The sequence below is a fragment of the Phascolarctos cinereus genome, unplaced genomic scaffold (assembly GCF_003287225.1).
Source record: "Phascolarctos cinereus isolate Bilbo 61053 unplaced genomic scaffold, phaCin_HiC Scaffold_4;HRSCAF=312, whole genome shotgun sequence".
In the NCBI taxonomy this organism is placed as follows: Eukaryota; Metazoa; Chordata; class Mammalia; order Diprotodontia; family Phascolarctidae; genus Phascolarctos; species Phascolarctos cinereus.
This window is the reverse complement of record NW_027555847.1, coordinates 470587380-470600519: the sequence shown is the minus strand read 5'-3', so window position 1 is coordinate 470600519 and position 13140 is coordinate 470587380. Positions and strand designations below refer to the sequence as shown.

Below are 13140 nucleotides of genomic sequence, written 5' to 3'. Positions count from 1 at the left end.
ACTTTCTCCCACTGTCTCAATCCCCCAATGGAATATGAAAACAAAACAATAACATATAAAAACACTAACAACAGAAAACAGTCCACCCACACTGGCCATGTCCAAAAATGCATGTCTCATTCTGGATTTGAAAGCCATCATCTCTCTGGCAGGAAGAGGGTGGTATGATTTATCATTAGTCTTCTGTACTCAAGTTTTATAGTTATACTAAAAATCTCAAAGCTGCTTTTCTCTATGATATAGTTAGCATTGTACAAATAGTTCTCCTAATTCTACTCTCTTCACTCCACATTATAGCATAGAGGTCTTCTGTTTCTCTAAACTATGCGTTATATTACATCTTATGGAACAATAATATTCCAATACATGCATATACCACAATGTGTTCAGCTATTCCCCAAAAGGTAAGCACCCTCTCAGCTTCCAGTCTGATAATATTATGAAAAGAAGGGCTATAAATATTTTTGTACTTAAGGTTTCTTTTCCTCTTTCTTTTTATCTCTTTCGGGTAAGAACCTACTAGTAGAGTTGGGTTAAAAGGTAAGTGCACTTTAGTAATTTTATGGGCATATTTCAAATTGTCTTTCAGAATGGCTAGACCAATTCACAGCTGCCTTTGTGTGGTTGTTTTTCCAAAGACCCTCTAACACTTGCCATTATCTTTTTTTGTCATCTCTTACAACCTGATGGGTGTGAAATGGAACCTGAATTGTTTCTATTTGCATTGCTCTATTAAGTCATTCAGTATATTTTTTAATATGGTTAAATTTCTTTTCATAGACTGGATTTCTTCCTTTGAAAAGTACCTGCCATATGCTCTGACCATTTAGAGAATAGATCTTAATATTATAAATCTGAATAAATACCTCATATATCTTGAGACAAAAGACCTTTATCAGGGAAATTTACTGAAAAGATTTTTTTTCTTGGCTACCTATTTCCCTTCTAATTTTAACATCATTGGACTTGTTTGTGCAATTGTCAATTTTCCATGATCATGAAAAATATATAAAATGAAAAACCCCAGCTTCTGTGGTAAGGACTCACTGACAAAAAGTGCTGGGAAAATTGTTAAGTAGGTAAAAATTGAATATAGAATAGCACTTCACACTGCATACTGAGATAAACACCAGATGGATATGTAACTTACATAGGTGATATAGGTAGATTAGAGGAACAAGGAAAAAAAAATCACCTTTCAGATCTAAGGAGAGAGTACATGACTAAGATCACAGAAAAGAAAATTGACATTTTATTTACATTATCAATTATCAAGATTTAGCCTTATTAACATCAGCCATATCGGGTCTTTCCAATCTAGCAATCATTAGCAGAGGGAAACAGAAAAGAAATAAGTTCATCAGCTCTGCCTTCTCTTTCTTGTCAGTTCTCATATCTGTACCTAGCTCCTGTCTTGTATCTTTTATGATGACTATATCGTGTGTGTGTGCGTGTGCGTGTGCGTGTGTGTGTGTGTATCTTTTTTTCTATTATGTAATCCCTTCAATTAATATTTGGTTGACTCTGGGGATTTTCTAAATAAATCATCATACCAGCTCTATAATATCCTTAGTTTACTCCATGCCTATGTTTATTCCCTAATTTTTTTTCTTTCTTTCTTGTCTTACTACTATCACAGTTAGGATTTCTATGACTACAGTAAATAGTAATGGTAATAAAAAGCATCCTTGTTTTACCCCTGATCCTACTGGAAATGCCTCTAACTTTTCTTCCTAACATATGCTTGGCTCTTGGTTTTAGACAGGAAAGTTTTAGATAGCTAGATGGTATAATAGTCATACTTGCAGTCAGGAAATTCTGAGTTTGAATCCTGCTTATGACACTCCCTGTGTAACCATGATCAAGTCACTTAAGTATTCTATAAAATGTGCATAATAGTACCTACTGTACCTGAAAACAATATACAAATACCACTACTGCTACTATATTATTAGTTATTATATTAAGAAAAAGTATTTCTATGCTTTCTAGTGTTAACAAAAATAGATGCTGGATTTTGTCAAAAGTCTTTTCAGTATCTGATTTTAATTATCTTGTGATATATATATATGTGTGTGTGTGTGTGTGTGTGTGTGTGTGTGTGCGCATGTGTGTATGTATATACGTGTGTATATATGTATATATATAGAGAGAGAGAGAGAAAGAGAGAGAGAGAGAGAGTGAGAGTGAGTCTTCTTTATATTGAACCAATCCTGCAATCAAGAAAAGGCATTTAATAAGTGCCAACTATGTGCTAGCTAAAGCAGGTGGTAAGTGCCAGGGATACAAAGACAGAGAAAAGAAAAGAAAAGAAAAGAAAAGAAAAGAAAAGAAAAGAAAAGAAAAGAAAAGAAAAGAAAAGAAAAGAAAAGAAAAGAAAAAGAAAAGAAAAGACAATCTCTGTTGGGAAGAAGTTCACAGTCCAGTGGAGGAGACCACATGCTAAGAACTATATACAAACAAGCTATATACAAGATAAACTGGAAACAATCTCAGATAGAAAAGCACTAGCATTAAGAAGTCTTTAAGACTTCTTGTAGAAGGTAAAATGTTAGCTGGAACTTGAAGGAAGCCAGGAAAAGGAGGAGGGAGAGATGGAGAAGGACAGAATTCCAAGTATTCAAGGTAGCCAATGAAAATACATGGAATCAGGAAACAAAGTGTCTTATGAAGCAACAGCAAGTAAGTGTCATTAAAAAGTAGAGTTGGTGGAAACAACTGTATAAAAAGGGTAGGTGGTAGGTCAAATTATGAAAGGCCCTAAGAGCCCAATTGGATTTTATATTTGATTGTGTAGGTAACAAGGAACCATTAAAGTTTAATCATCAAGAAGATGATGTGGTCAAATCTGTTTTAGAAAGAATATTTTGATAGCTAAGTGAAGGACAAATTTGAGTGGGGAGAGACCTGAGGAAGGGAAATCAACCAAAAAGCTGTTGCAATAGTCCAAGCAACAGGTTATAAGGGCCTACACGAGGCTGGTGGTAACGTCAGGGGAGAGAAGTGGGTATATATGTTGTTCTCGTCCTTCATTTTCAAAGAGGATCCAAATGACATCACTATGCTAGAGTCAAGTTTTAGTGTGTCTGACTGTGGCTGATCAGACCAATATGAGTTTGGAATGTTCTACCACAGGTCAGGCACATAGTCCTTGTGAACCTTTGGGGTGGATTTTCTTAAGTTTGATTTTCTTGTGTTTCTCTTGAGCTATTTCAGTTCTGCTTTGCTCATACAGCACAGCACTTTTTGTGACGTGGGCACGCCACACTGAGTGGTCTTCTGTCAGTGTCTCCCATGTCACACAATCAATTCCAAAGTTCTTAAGAGAGACCTCGAGGATGTCCTTGTATTGCTTCTTCTGACCACTATGTGAGTGCTTGCCCTGTGTGAGTTCTCCATAAAATAGTCTTTTTGGCAAGCTTACGTTTTGCATTTGAACAACATGGCCAGCCCATCGGAGCTGCGCTCTCTGAAGCAGAGTTTGAATGCTTGGCAGTTTAGTTTGAGAAAGGACCTCAGTGTCTGGTTATCTTTATCTTGCCAGGTGATCTTCAGAATCTTCCTAAGACAATTCAAATAGAAGTGATTCAGTTTTCTGGCATGGTGCTGGTATACCGTTCAGTTTTCACAGGCATACAATAATGAGGTCAGTGTGCTAGTAAGTCTAATACCTCTTCTCTCCCATACTTTCCTTCGAAGCCTCCCAAACACTGAGCTAGCTCTGGCAATGTATGTGTCAACCTCATTATCAATGTATACATCCCAAGGTAAGTGAACTTCTCCACAACATTCAAAACTCTTCCATTTGCTGTAACTGATGGGTCCACGTATGGATGGTGTGGTGGCTGATGATGGAGCACCTGTGTTTTCTTGGTGTTAATTATTAGGCAAAAGTTAGCACAGATAGCAGAGAATGGAGCCATACTTTGTTTCATCTCAGCGTCAGAGGCTGCATTGAGTGCACAATCATCTGCAAACAGAAAATCATGCACCAACACTCCCTCCACTTTAGTCTTGGCTTGCAGCCTTTTCAAGTTGAAGAATTTGCCATCAGTGTGGTAGCAGACCTTGATGCTGTGTTCCTCCTCACTGAAACCATTTGACAACATGGCTGAAAACATCAGGCTAAAAAGCAAGGGAACGAGAACACAGCCTTGTTTCACTCCACTGGTGACTGGGAAAGCACTACAGCTCCTGAAAGATGTTCCAAAGATGGAATGGACAAGTCTCTGAAAAAGACTGAATATGGGGAATGTGAGATGAGGATGAAACCTGGAGAAGTACGTGACTGGCAGTAAGGAGACAGGTTAGGATAGGACAAATAGATTTGAGAATCATCTATTTAGAAGTGGTAACTGAATTTATTGGAATGAATAAAATCACCAACATTTTATATATAATATATGTGTATATATATTTTATACACACACATATACAATGTGAATTCAAATATGGCCTCAGAGTGTAACTCGCCTCTGACTCAGGTCTTCCTGACACCAGGCCCAGAATTCTATCCACTGTGCCATGTAGCCAGGGAGGAGGAATAGGAAGAGGAGAGGAAGGGGAAGGGAGAGGGGGAAGAGGAGGGGGAGTGGAGGAGGAGGAAGAGGAGGGGGAAGAGGAGGAGAATAAGAACAAGAAGAGTAACCTATTATAAACACCCTTTTCAAGGAGTTCAGCCACAAGAAATACAAAAGGATGATTGCTAGTAGGGATGGATGAAGAAAGTGAGGGGGTTTTGAGGATGGGGGAGATATGGGTGTATTTGTAGGCAGGAGGTAAACAGGGAGAGAATATTAGTGAAAGAATGAGGATGAAAGAAGAGGAAATCTGCCGGATTGTGTACATAGAGGAATTTACTATGGCAAGGAAAAGGAGAGAGTGGGGGAAGGTGTCTAAGTGACATGAAACTGAAGAAAAGTGGGACCTTTTAGCAAATGGCCTCAATTTTTGAAATTGAATGAAATATGAAGCAAAGTTTTTAGCAGAGAAGGCAGAACTATGACAGATTTGAGGAGAGATGGAAAGGTAGTGTGATGACTAGGTTAGTGAACCAATTAAGACATGATCATGTTGTTATAGCGGCCCAGCTCAGATTACATAACATAAAATTGGTAGTAACCCCAATCAGCATGGTTTTGTGATTTTTCTCCAGCTTCATCCAGTATCACATGAATAGGTGTGAAGGCAGTAGATGATGTGGGTAATCTGAGGATGAGGCTTGGCAAGGCAAGAGCTTTAAGAGGATAAGGAGGAAAGGTACTCAACAGAAGAATTCAGTGTTGAGTTCAACTGGTTCACCAAAGGGTTAAGATGGGGAAGGGATTGGAGGTCCTTATGAGGACAAAAAACAGACTTAGGAAGAAAGACAGGTGGAATGACAAAAGACTGACCAGATAAGAAAATGTCAGCATTCATGAAGATAGGAATGGAACACTTGTGGGTGATAACCATCAAAGGCATGATCACCTCTGTGGCTGAGATGAGGTAGATCATACAGAATGAGTAAACTGAGGAACTGGAAAATTAGAGTGTTTGTATATTAACATAAGTGCCCTAATACAAAGGCAGGAGTTGGGAAGGGGAAAGACTGAGCCAGTTCCTAAATTTATTGAGATAGGAATGAAAGTGTCCTGGAAGTTGGTAGTTAACAGCTACATGATTTGTTATAGCCTACTCGTGTCCTCCATGAACCTTTCCTCTTTCTTTGAGTGACATTCAACCTTAGTTAATGAGGGACTGTAGTATATCATGACTCTCAGCCATAAACCATAACCAGAAAATGATTGGCATTAAAAATATGCGTTTTGTTTCTAGGACGAGCTTGGGATCATTAAAAGAATTAGGTAATTTCCCAAGGACAATCTAGGCCATTTCCTCCTGCTAAATTCTTGGCCCATCTCAGTGCATTGGCAGTGTCTGTTCAAGATACTTATAATGATAGTCAAACTCTATAGAGTGTCCATCTAACTGCATGCTAGTGAGGTTAATGGGCATTCTTCATCCATTTGGCTTTTCCTCTGAGGACTGTTAGGATAGAAAAAGTCTACTTTATAACTGAGTGTAAAAGAAAGGAAGATATGAAAAATTTCCAGGTTTTTTTCTTTTCTTGGGGAGGAGGGAGGAATCATATTCTAAAGTACTAAATGTAACAGTAACACACAGCTATTAATTTTAACATGTTCAAGATTTGCTCCACTTTCCAGTTGTCATACCAATAGTTTCAGATAAAGTGTTGCCAAGGGGATTACACAGTTGCCCTATGTCTGACAAAAGTTATAAGCATATAAATATATAACCTAAAATAAATACCTTATGTCTCTGTTATTAATGATTATAACCAAAATTACAAGCAACTCAAGAGGCACTTGAAAGAAAATCATAAGCATTCATCAAACATAACATCATTACCAAAAGGGACTCATGCTCAGAATTGTGTAAAAGAAAAGGAAATAACCCAACTGAAAAGGAAGTAAGCCAAAGCAAGAACTGAGAATAAGAAACAAGACATGAATAGTGTAATGCCAAAATACTCAACATATTAAAAGAATGAGAGGCCAGCTTCCAAATGTCTTTGTTGAAAATTTGTGGAAAGGCAGACAAGAACAAAAAAATAAGCCATGGAAGGTTAAAGTATAAACTTGCAGAGGGTACATTCATGCCAAAGAGAACATAAATCTATCTAGAATAGTTAGTAAAGTTAGTCTGATTATGAAATCAAATCTTGATTATCCCATTACGAAACTTGTTTTTAAAGTTCTTATTGACACAATTAAGCAAGGTATAAAGTCTTTTTTTTAAACTCTCTCATTTAATTTACCCCCTCTAAATCAGAGCACTTCCCATGAAGTACATTTTTAAACCCAAAGGGGATATTTTGTATTTATGTGAGGTGACACTAACTCCAGAAATAAAGAGCAAGTGGATAAAATGAAGATGCTGAACTAATTTCCAGTTGCTCCTGAGTAAGGACCTCACAATATGAATTTGTCCCATTAATGTCCAGCTAGACATTCATATTAAAATATGTCTGTACTAGCACCTAGCACAGTAACTGGTCATAAAAGGTGCTTAGCAAATGCCTGCTCCTGGATGGGTACTAAAGAAGATAATTCACATTCGGAAGCCAAATACAAATAATTGAGTATTCATAATCTAACCCAATAATCTTCACCATTAGAAAAGATAATCAAGAGTTACTTATCAAAGTTCTGCATATGTAATCAAATTAGTTCACCCTCTAATATCTGTCCCAAAATTTTAATTCCAGATGGTAATTTTTTTTTCAAAACTTTTATCACACACAAAAATCAATAAGCAGACTACATGCAAAAGACCAAATATTCATGTCACACAAGGTACCAGTTTGAGATCTTCATCAGGATGTAACCAATGAGGCAAAGTATGAATTTCACAGCATAATTTATCTACAAAGAAAAATTCAATAGATGTAAAGGTTTTGTTTTGCTTTTCCTAAATGTTCATAGAAAGCTACTTTAAGAAAGGGGTAAATGTTACAATTGAAAAATATTAAGTTAGGGCAGCTGGGTGGTGCAGTGGATAGAGAACCAGCCCTGGAATCAGGAGCACCTGAGTTCAAATCCTGCCTCAGACACTTGACACTTACTAGCTGTGTGACCCTGGGCAAGTCACTGAACCCCATTGCCTAGCCCAAAAGAAAAAAAAAGAGTAAAGGGATATTTAAAAAAAAATAAGTCTAAGTTCTATTTTTCAATGAATATTCACCTATAACTCTTCAATTACCTATTATATTCCCTATAAACATTTTAAAAGCCTATTTAAAAAAGACCAATAAGAAAATAAGAGTATCATCGACCACAATGAAAAGACTTTTTGAAAAGGAGAGGGAGAGGAAAAAAAGAGCAAGAACCTGATTTGTAAAATTATACTGGAGATTGCAAAACAAATTTGCTTTTGTCCTTTTCTTTTTCAAAGCTGTCTGCTTTAAATCATAATATTACAGACTTATGAGTTTCATGTTTCAGAAAATTATTTAAATACTTCCTGAACAATTTACACTTGTATTCCTCTTTCCCATATATTCAAAAAGGGGGAAAATTATACAGTAAATTAGGCAGTAAGTATATTGTTATATCCTTCCTGTATTTATAAGAATGCTTAACTAGCACTGCTATACAAGACACAGTAAAAAGAATTGATATGCATAATGATGTTCATAATGATGATTTAGAAGCACTAAAAGTATCAAATTGCTTGCCATGTCAATGACAGGGGAGGGAAGGAAGGAAGGAACAGAATTTGGAATTCAAAAAATCTTAAAAATGAATGTTAAAAATTGTTTTTACATGTAATTGGGGGTATATATTAAATTTAAATAGATAAAAGGTATGGTTTGGATTGGCAAAACTTTAAATTAATCTTTTAAAACTTTAATGCTTAGGCTGTCATATTTTAATTACTTTGGAAATATTAAATATGAATCCCCATCTCATACCATATGCAAGTGAATTACCAAAATAAGTACAGTATTTAAAATCACCCCCCCCAAAAAAAGGAGTAATAATTTTGACAACTATGAGAAAGAAGTTTTATCAAACAAATGGAAGAAACTGTAGAAATATTAGACAGATACAATTATACAATGATGAAAGAGTTTTATACAACAAAAAAGCAATCCCTCTTAAATTAAAAGAAACATTTGAGAAAAATCACAGTAAATATATCAGATTAGTTCTCAAATCAATCCCATTCTAAGTTCCAGATCATCAAATAGCATTTAATAAGAGCCTGCTATATGCCAGACACTGTGCTAAGTGCTGAGGATAAAAAGAAAGGCAAAAGGCAGTCCCTGTTTTCAAGGAATTGGATGGGAAGTGTGCTGGATCGGGAGGGGATACATACAAACATCTATATATACAGGGATAACTGGAGATAATCTCTGTGAGAAGGCACTAAGATTAAGAAGGACTGGGAAACGCTTTCTTTTAGACAGTGAGACTTAAGGTGAAACTTGAAGGAAACTAGGGAAGCTAGGAGGCTAAGATGAGGAGAGAGTTCCAGCTATGCGGGAAATCCAGTGAAAAATGCTGAGTCAGAAGGAAATTTTCTCTGAGAAATTGTCCTTCTGCATCATAGCACTCTTCCCATCTTCAATCTCTCACTAACCATTGACTCCTGTACTTAGACTGTCTCTTTTTTTTTGTTGTTTTTGGTGAGGCAATTGGGGTTAAGTGACTTGCCCAGTCACATAGCTAGTGAGTGTTATGTATCTGAGGCCGGATTTGAACTCAGACTCCAGGGGTGGTGCTCTATCCACTGATCCACCTAGCTGCCCCTGCCTCTACTTCTTCAACTTCCATTCAGCCTCATCTTACAGTCTAGCTTCCCAACCCAATACCTGAACAAAAATTTGTTGATTACAAATTTCAATGCTTTTTCTCAGCCCTCATCGTTTTTGATCCCTCTTCTGCTTTTAACAATGCAGACAACTGCCTCCTCCTGAATATTTCCTCTTCCTTTAGGACGTCTGACAATGCTCTCTCCCAGTTCTCCTGCCCTGACCATTCTTTTTTCTCAATATCCTTGACTGGATCATCATCTCTCTCCTGCTCCCTAAGTGTGGGTGTCAGTTTTAACTCCTAAGCCCACTCCATTCTTTAAAACCTCTCTTGCTGATCTCATCAGATCCTAGAAGTCCTCTACACTGCTATTTTCCAAATCTACATACATACCTCTCCTACACCCCAGTTCCTTCAAAAAGGTCACAGTTTAATGGGGGAGACAGTATACAAACAGCCATTACATACAAGATATAAAAAGTATAAAGAGGAGGGGAGGCAATAACATCAAAGAGAAATCAGGAACTTGCAGAGGATATATTTTAACTGAGAAGACTAGAAAACTAGAGTTTATTGAACAGGTTAATACTCAGACATGTGCATTTGGAAGAACACTTTAAAAACTGGAGCTGCTCATTCTAAAATTACCAGGGATTTTTTAACTGCCAGATCTAACGGCTTTTTCTCAATCCTCATCCTTTTCTTGACCTCTCTTCAGCATTTGACCTAGTTGACCTCCTTCCCTTCCTGGATATTCTCTCCTCCCCAGATTTGCTAGACTCTTGCTCCCTTTTGGTTTTCCTCCAACCTAACTGCTACTTCTCAGTCTCATTTGCTAGATCTTTATCCATGTCTCACCAAATGACTGTGGCTATATCCCAAGGCTCTGTCATCTTCTCTTCTCTCTCTCCTTTGATGACCTCAGCTCCCATGGTTTCAATTATGTCTATACAAAAAAAAAAATTCCACATCTATTTATCCAGCCCTAGTCTCAATCCTGAATTCCAGTCTCATATCACCAATTGCCTACTGGACATTTATAACAGGATGTAGTGTAGACATCTCAAACACGACATATCCAAAACAGACTGCATTAATGCTTTTAACTGCCATGTTACACCAGTGATTCATAATGAGTTTACAGTTTCTTTAAATTATCATGTCTTTTTCACTTCAAGTATTATACAACCATTCCTTCCCCATCCTGTATTTGTGTTCTTAATTTTTTAAAAAAAAATTCATCTGCAGGAGGTAGAATGGTACAATGAAAAGAATTTTGACTCTGAATTCAGAGGTCCGGGGTGTAAACCATGCTCTTCTACTAACTACCCATATAAGAATATAAGAATAACACCTTCTGAGCCCTAGTTTCCTCATCTATAAATCTATGATCCTATAATCTTTGAAATGTAAATTGAGGAAATAATTAAATTTCTCAAAATATAATTTACTTAAAATTCTGTGGGAACATATGTATGACACAATGCAAAGTGAACCTCTATTTAAGTATTCCTAATTAACTTTTCCAAATAAAACAGGAGATGAAATTGTTGTTATTCTACTATCTCTGACAGAATTTAAGTTCCTTCTAAGAATTAACTTTTCTTTTCATTCAAGACACTGTGCTATGTGCAGAGGATACACAGTAGACTATTAATAAAGGTTTCCTGAACTTAAGTGAATTTTGATGTGTATGGGTGACATTAAATTCCTTCCAGACAACTTTGGTAACTGTTTAAAAAAAATAGTATAAGGAGCAGCAAGAAGAGAAATATGAAATTTCTGCTGAGTGAAATTCCTCTCTTTGAGTAATACTAATTCCAGCAGGTCCCTCACCCTTCATTACTACTTCATCTACATAGATCAATCCCTTTCCTTAACTGAAGCCCTGAACTCCAACTCTTCTGGTTCCCATAACTGACTTTAATCAGCACAATACAATGCACTGCATAAAGTACTACCATTAAAAATAAAACACTATTATCAGTGTTAATTATGATCATGACTTCCTCCCACACAGGCCCGCTTCTCCTCTAAATTCTTCTATTTCTGTTGAGGACATCACCATCCTCCCAGTAATAAACCAGGCTTGGCAACACAGAGGCAACATGTGAAAGAGCAACTGAAGGGGGGCTGAAAAGGAAAAAAAATGAAAGGAGGGCTGGGTTGCAGCAAAGAAAGGCTAGATCACAGAGGATCATCAAGCATTTGCAGGCATTTCAGAGCAGAAGACTAAGAATAATCTCTTAGTGGAAGCTACCCAAATATTCAAGGATTAAAGTAAGCATCAAAAAATGGTCTGCTTTTCCCTTCCTCTCTAGACACTCTCCAGTAATATATTCTGCTTGCTTCTTTCATCTAAACATTTCCCACAATCTCATTGTTTCCCAAATGTAAAGAGACTAGGAGTTAGCTAGAAATAAATATAAAACTTAAATTAGGAAGAAGAGCCTCAATAGCATAAATTTTCTTGCCTAGGGTTTCAGAGCTACTGTGACTGTACTACTAATTTTCCATTTGATACATGCAAAGAAGATCACAAAGACTTAGGAGCCCACATATTGCCCACAGGCTGAAATATGAACTAAGTTTTATACCAGTTTGGCTAATTAAATGTACAAAAAGAAGAAAGATAGGGAGGAGAAGACAGTGTTTAAAAAAAGATCATAACTACACCAGTGGTTCTCAAAGTGTGATCTTGGGACCCACGGAGGTCCTTGAGACTCAGAGGATTCACAAGGTCAAAACTAGTTTATATTGATAGCTATAATGTATAACTTAAATAAGAAAAGCAACTAGGGGGCAGGGTCTTAAAATTATTTTTAAGAGTGTAAAGAGATCCTGAGACCAAAAAGTTTGAGAACCACTTTCCCAAACCACTCCCCTGGGAGAGGACAGGAATGGACTAGGAAGAATTCAACTTTGCCCTATCCAAGCAAGATCACATATTTGCCAACTAATTGTACATTCCAAAGCAACATTCAACAGTGTTACAAACAGCTAACAACATCCCTTTTACCCACTGTCACTGGACATTCCTCCATTCCAAATCCCCCTTTCTTTCCCAGCTGTAGGAGCTTTTAAACTTTCCTCTTCTCAACTTGGCACTGGCCCTAGTAATAACCTAACTACTACCCAACTTCACCCATGGCACCTGCAGAGGTTGAATTCCACAACGCACTCCATTCTCCCCCCACAAAAAAAAAAAACTCATGACTGAAGTTAGAGCCTCTCAGTAGACCAGCTCTGTGCTCCCAGTATGCCCCTGAATATAAGTCCCACCCAGCCTTTTGTATGAGTAGCACAGGGTGAAGCAGGTATGGGCAAGTAGAGATCCGAATCACAAACCTCATTATATTATGTTTCCTTCAACCTGACCCCTATTATTAACTTTCTTATTTCTGTCACAGATATTACTATCTTTCAATTCTCTAAGGTTTTCAAGTTCTTCATTATTCTTGACTGCTTGGTCAACTGAAATTAGTCTCTAGAAAGGTAACAATGACACCTTAATTGCCAAATCTGATGGCCTTTTCTCTTTAAAAAAAAGTTTTTTAACACATTTTTTCCTTTTTCTTCATTTAGTAATAAAGAACTGGTCTATTGCTATGCCCTAGCTGACAGAAGTAACTCCATGTTTGACCAGTAAATCAGGGAATTCATATACACCCAATATGGATTTAGTCAACTTCATTTAGGCAAGGAATACAAAGCTATCAGTTTAGTAAACTTCATCTAATCCAGGTATGCAAGGTTAACAAACTTCCTTAATCACAATGCTCTAATGGTCCATAAGGGAAGGTCATAATCCAGACCACTG

General features: G+C 37.0%; 1 protein-coding gene across 4 annotated transcripts in view; it reads right to left on the bottom strand.

Annotated features, from left to right (window-relative positions):
- The window catches only part of ASPH (aspartate beta-hydroxylase), a 257979-nt gene that overhangs the window by 230043 nt on the left and 14796 nt on the right, over window positions 1–13140 (bottom strand). The window contains exon 1 of one of the 4 annotated variants that reach the window (XM_078153394.1): window positions 7363–7386. The exons of the other annotated variants lie outside the window; for them this stretch is intronic. The gene's annotated coding sequence lies outside the window, so the exon portion shown is untranslated. Of the gene's footprint in view, window positions 1–7362; window positions 7387–13140 lie in introns of those variants that run through there. 4 annotated transcript variants of the gene reach the window in all.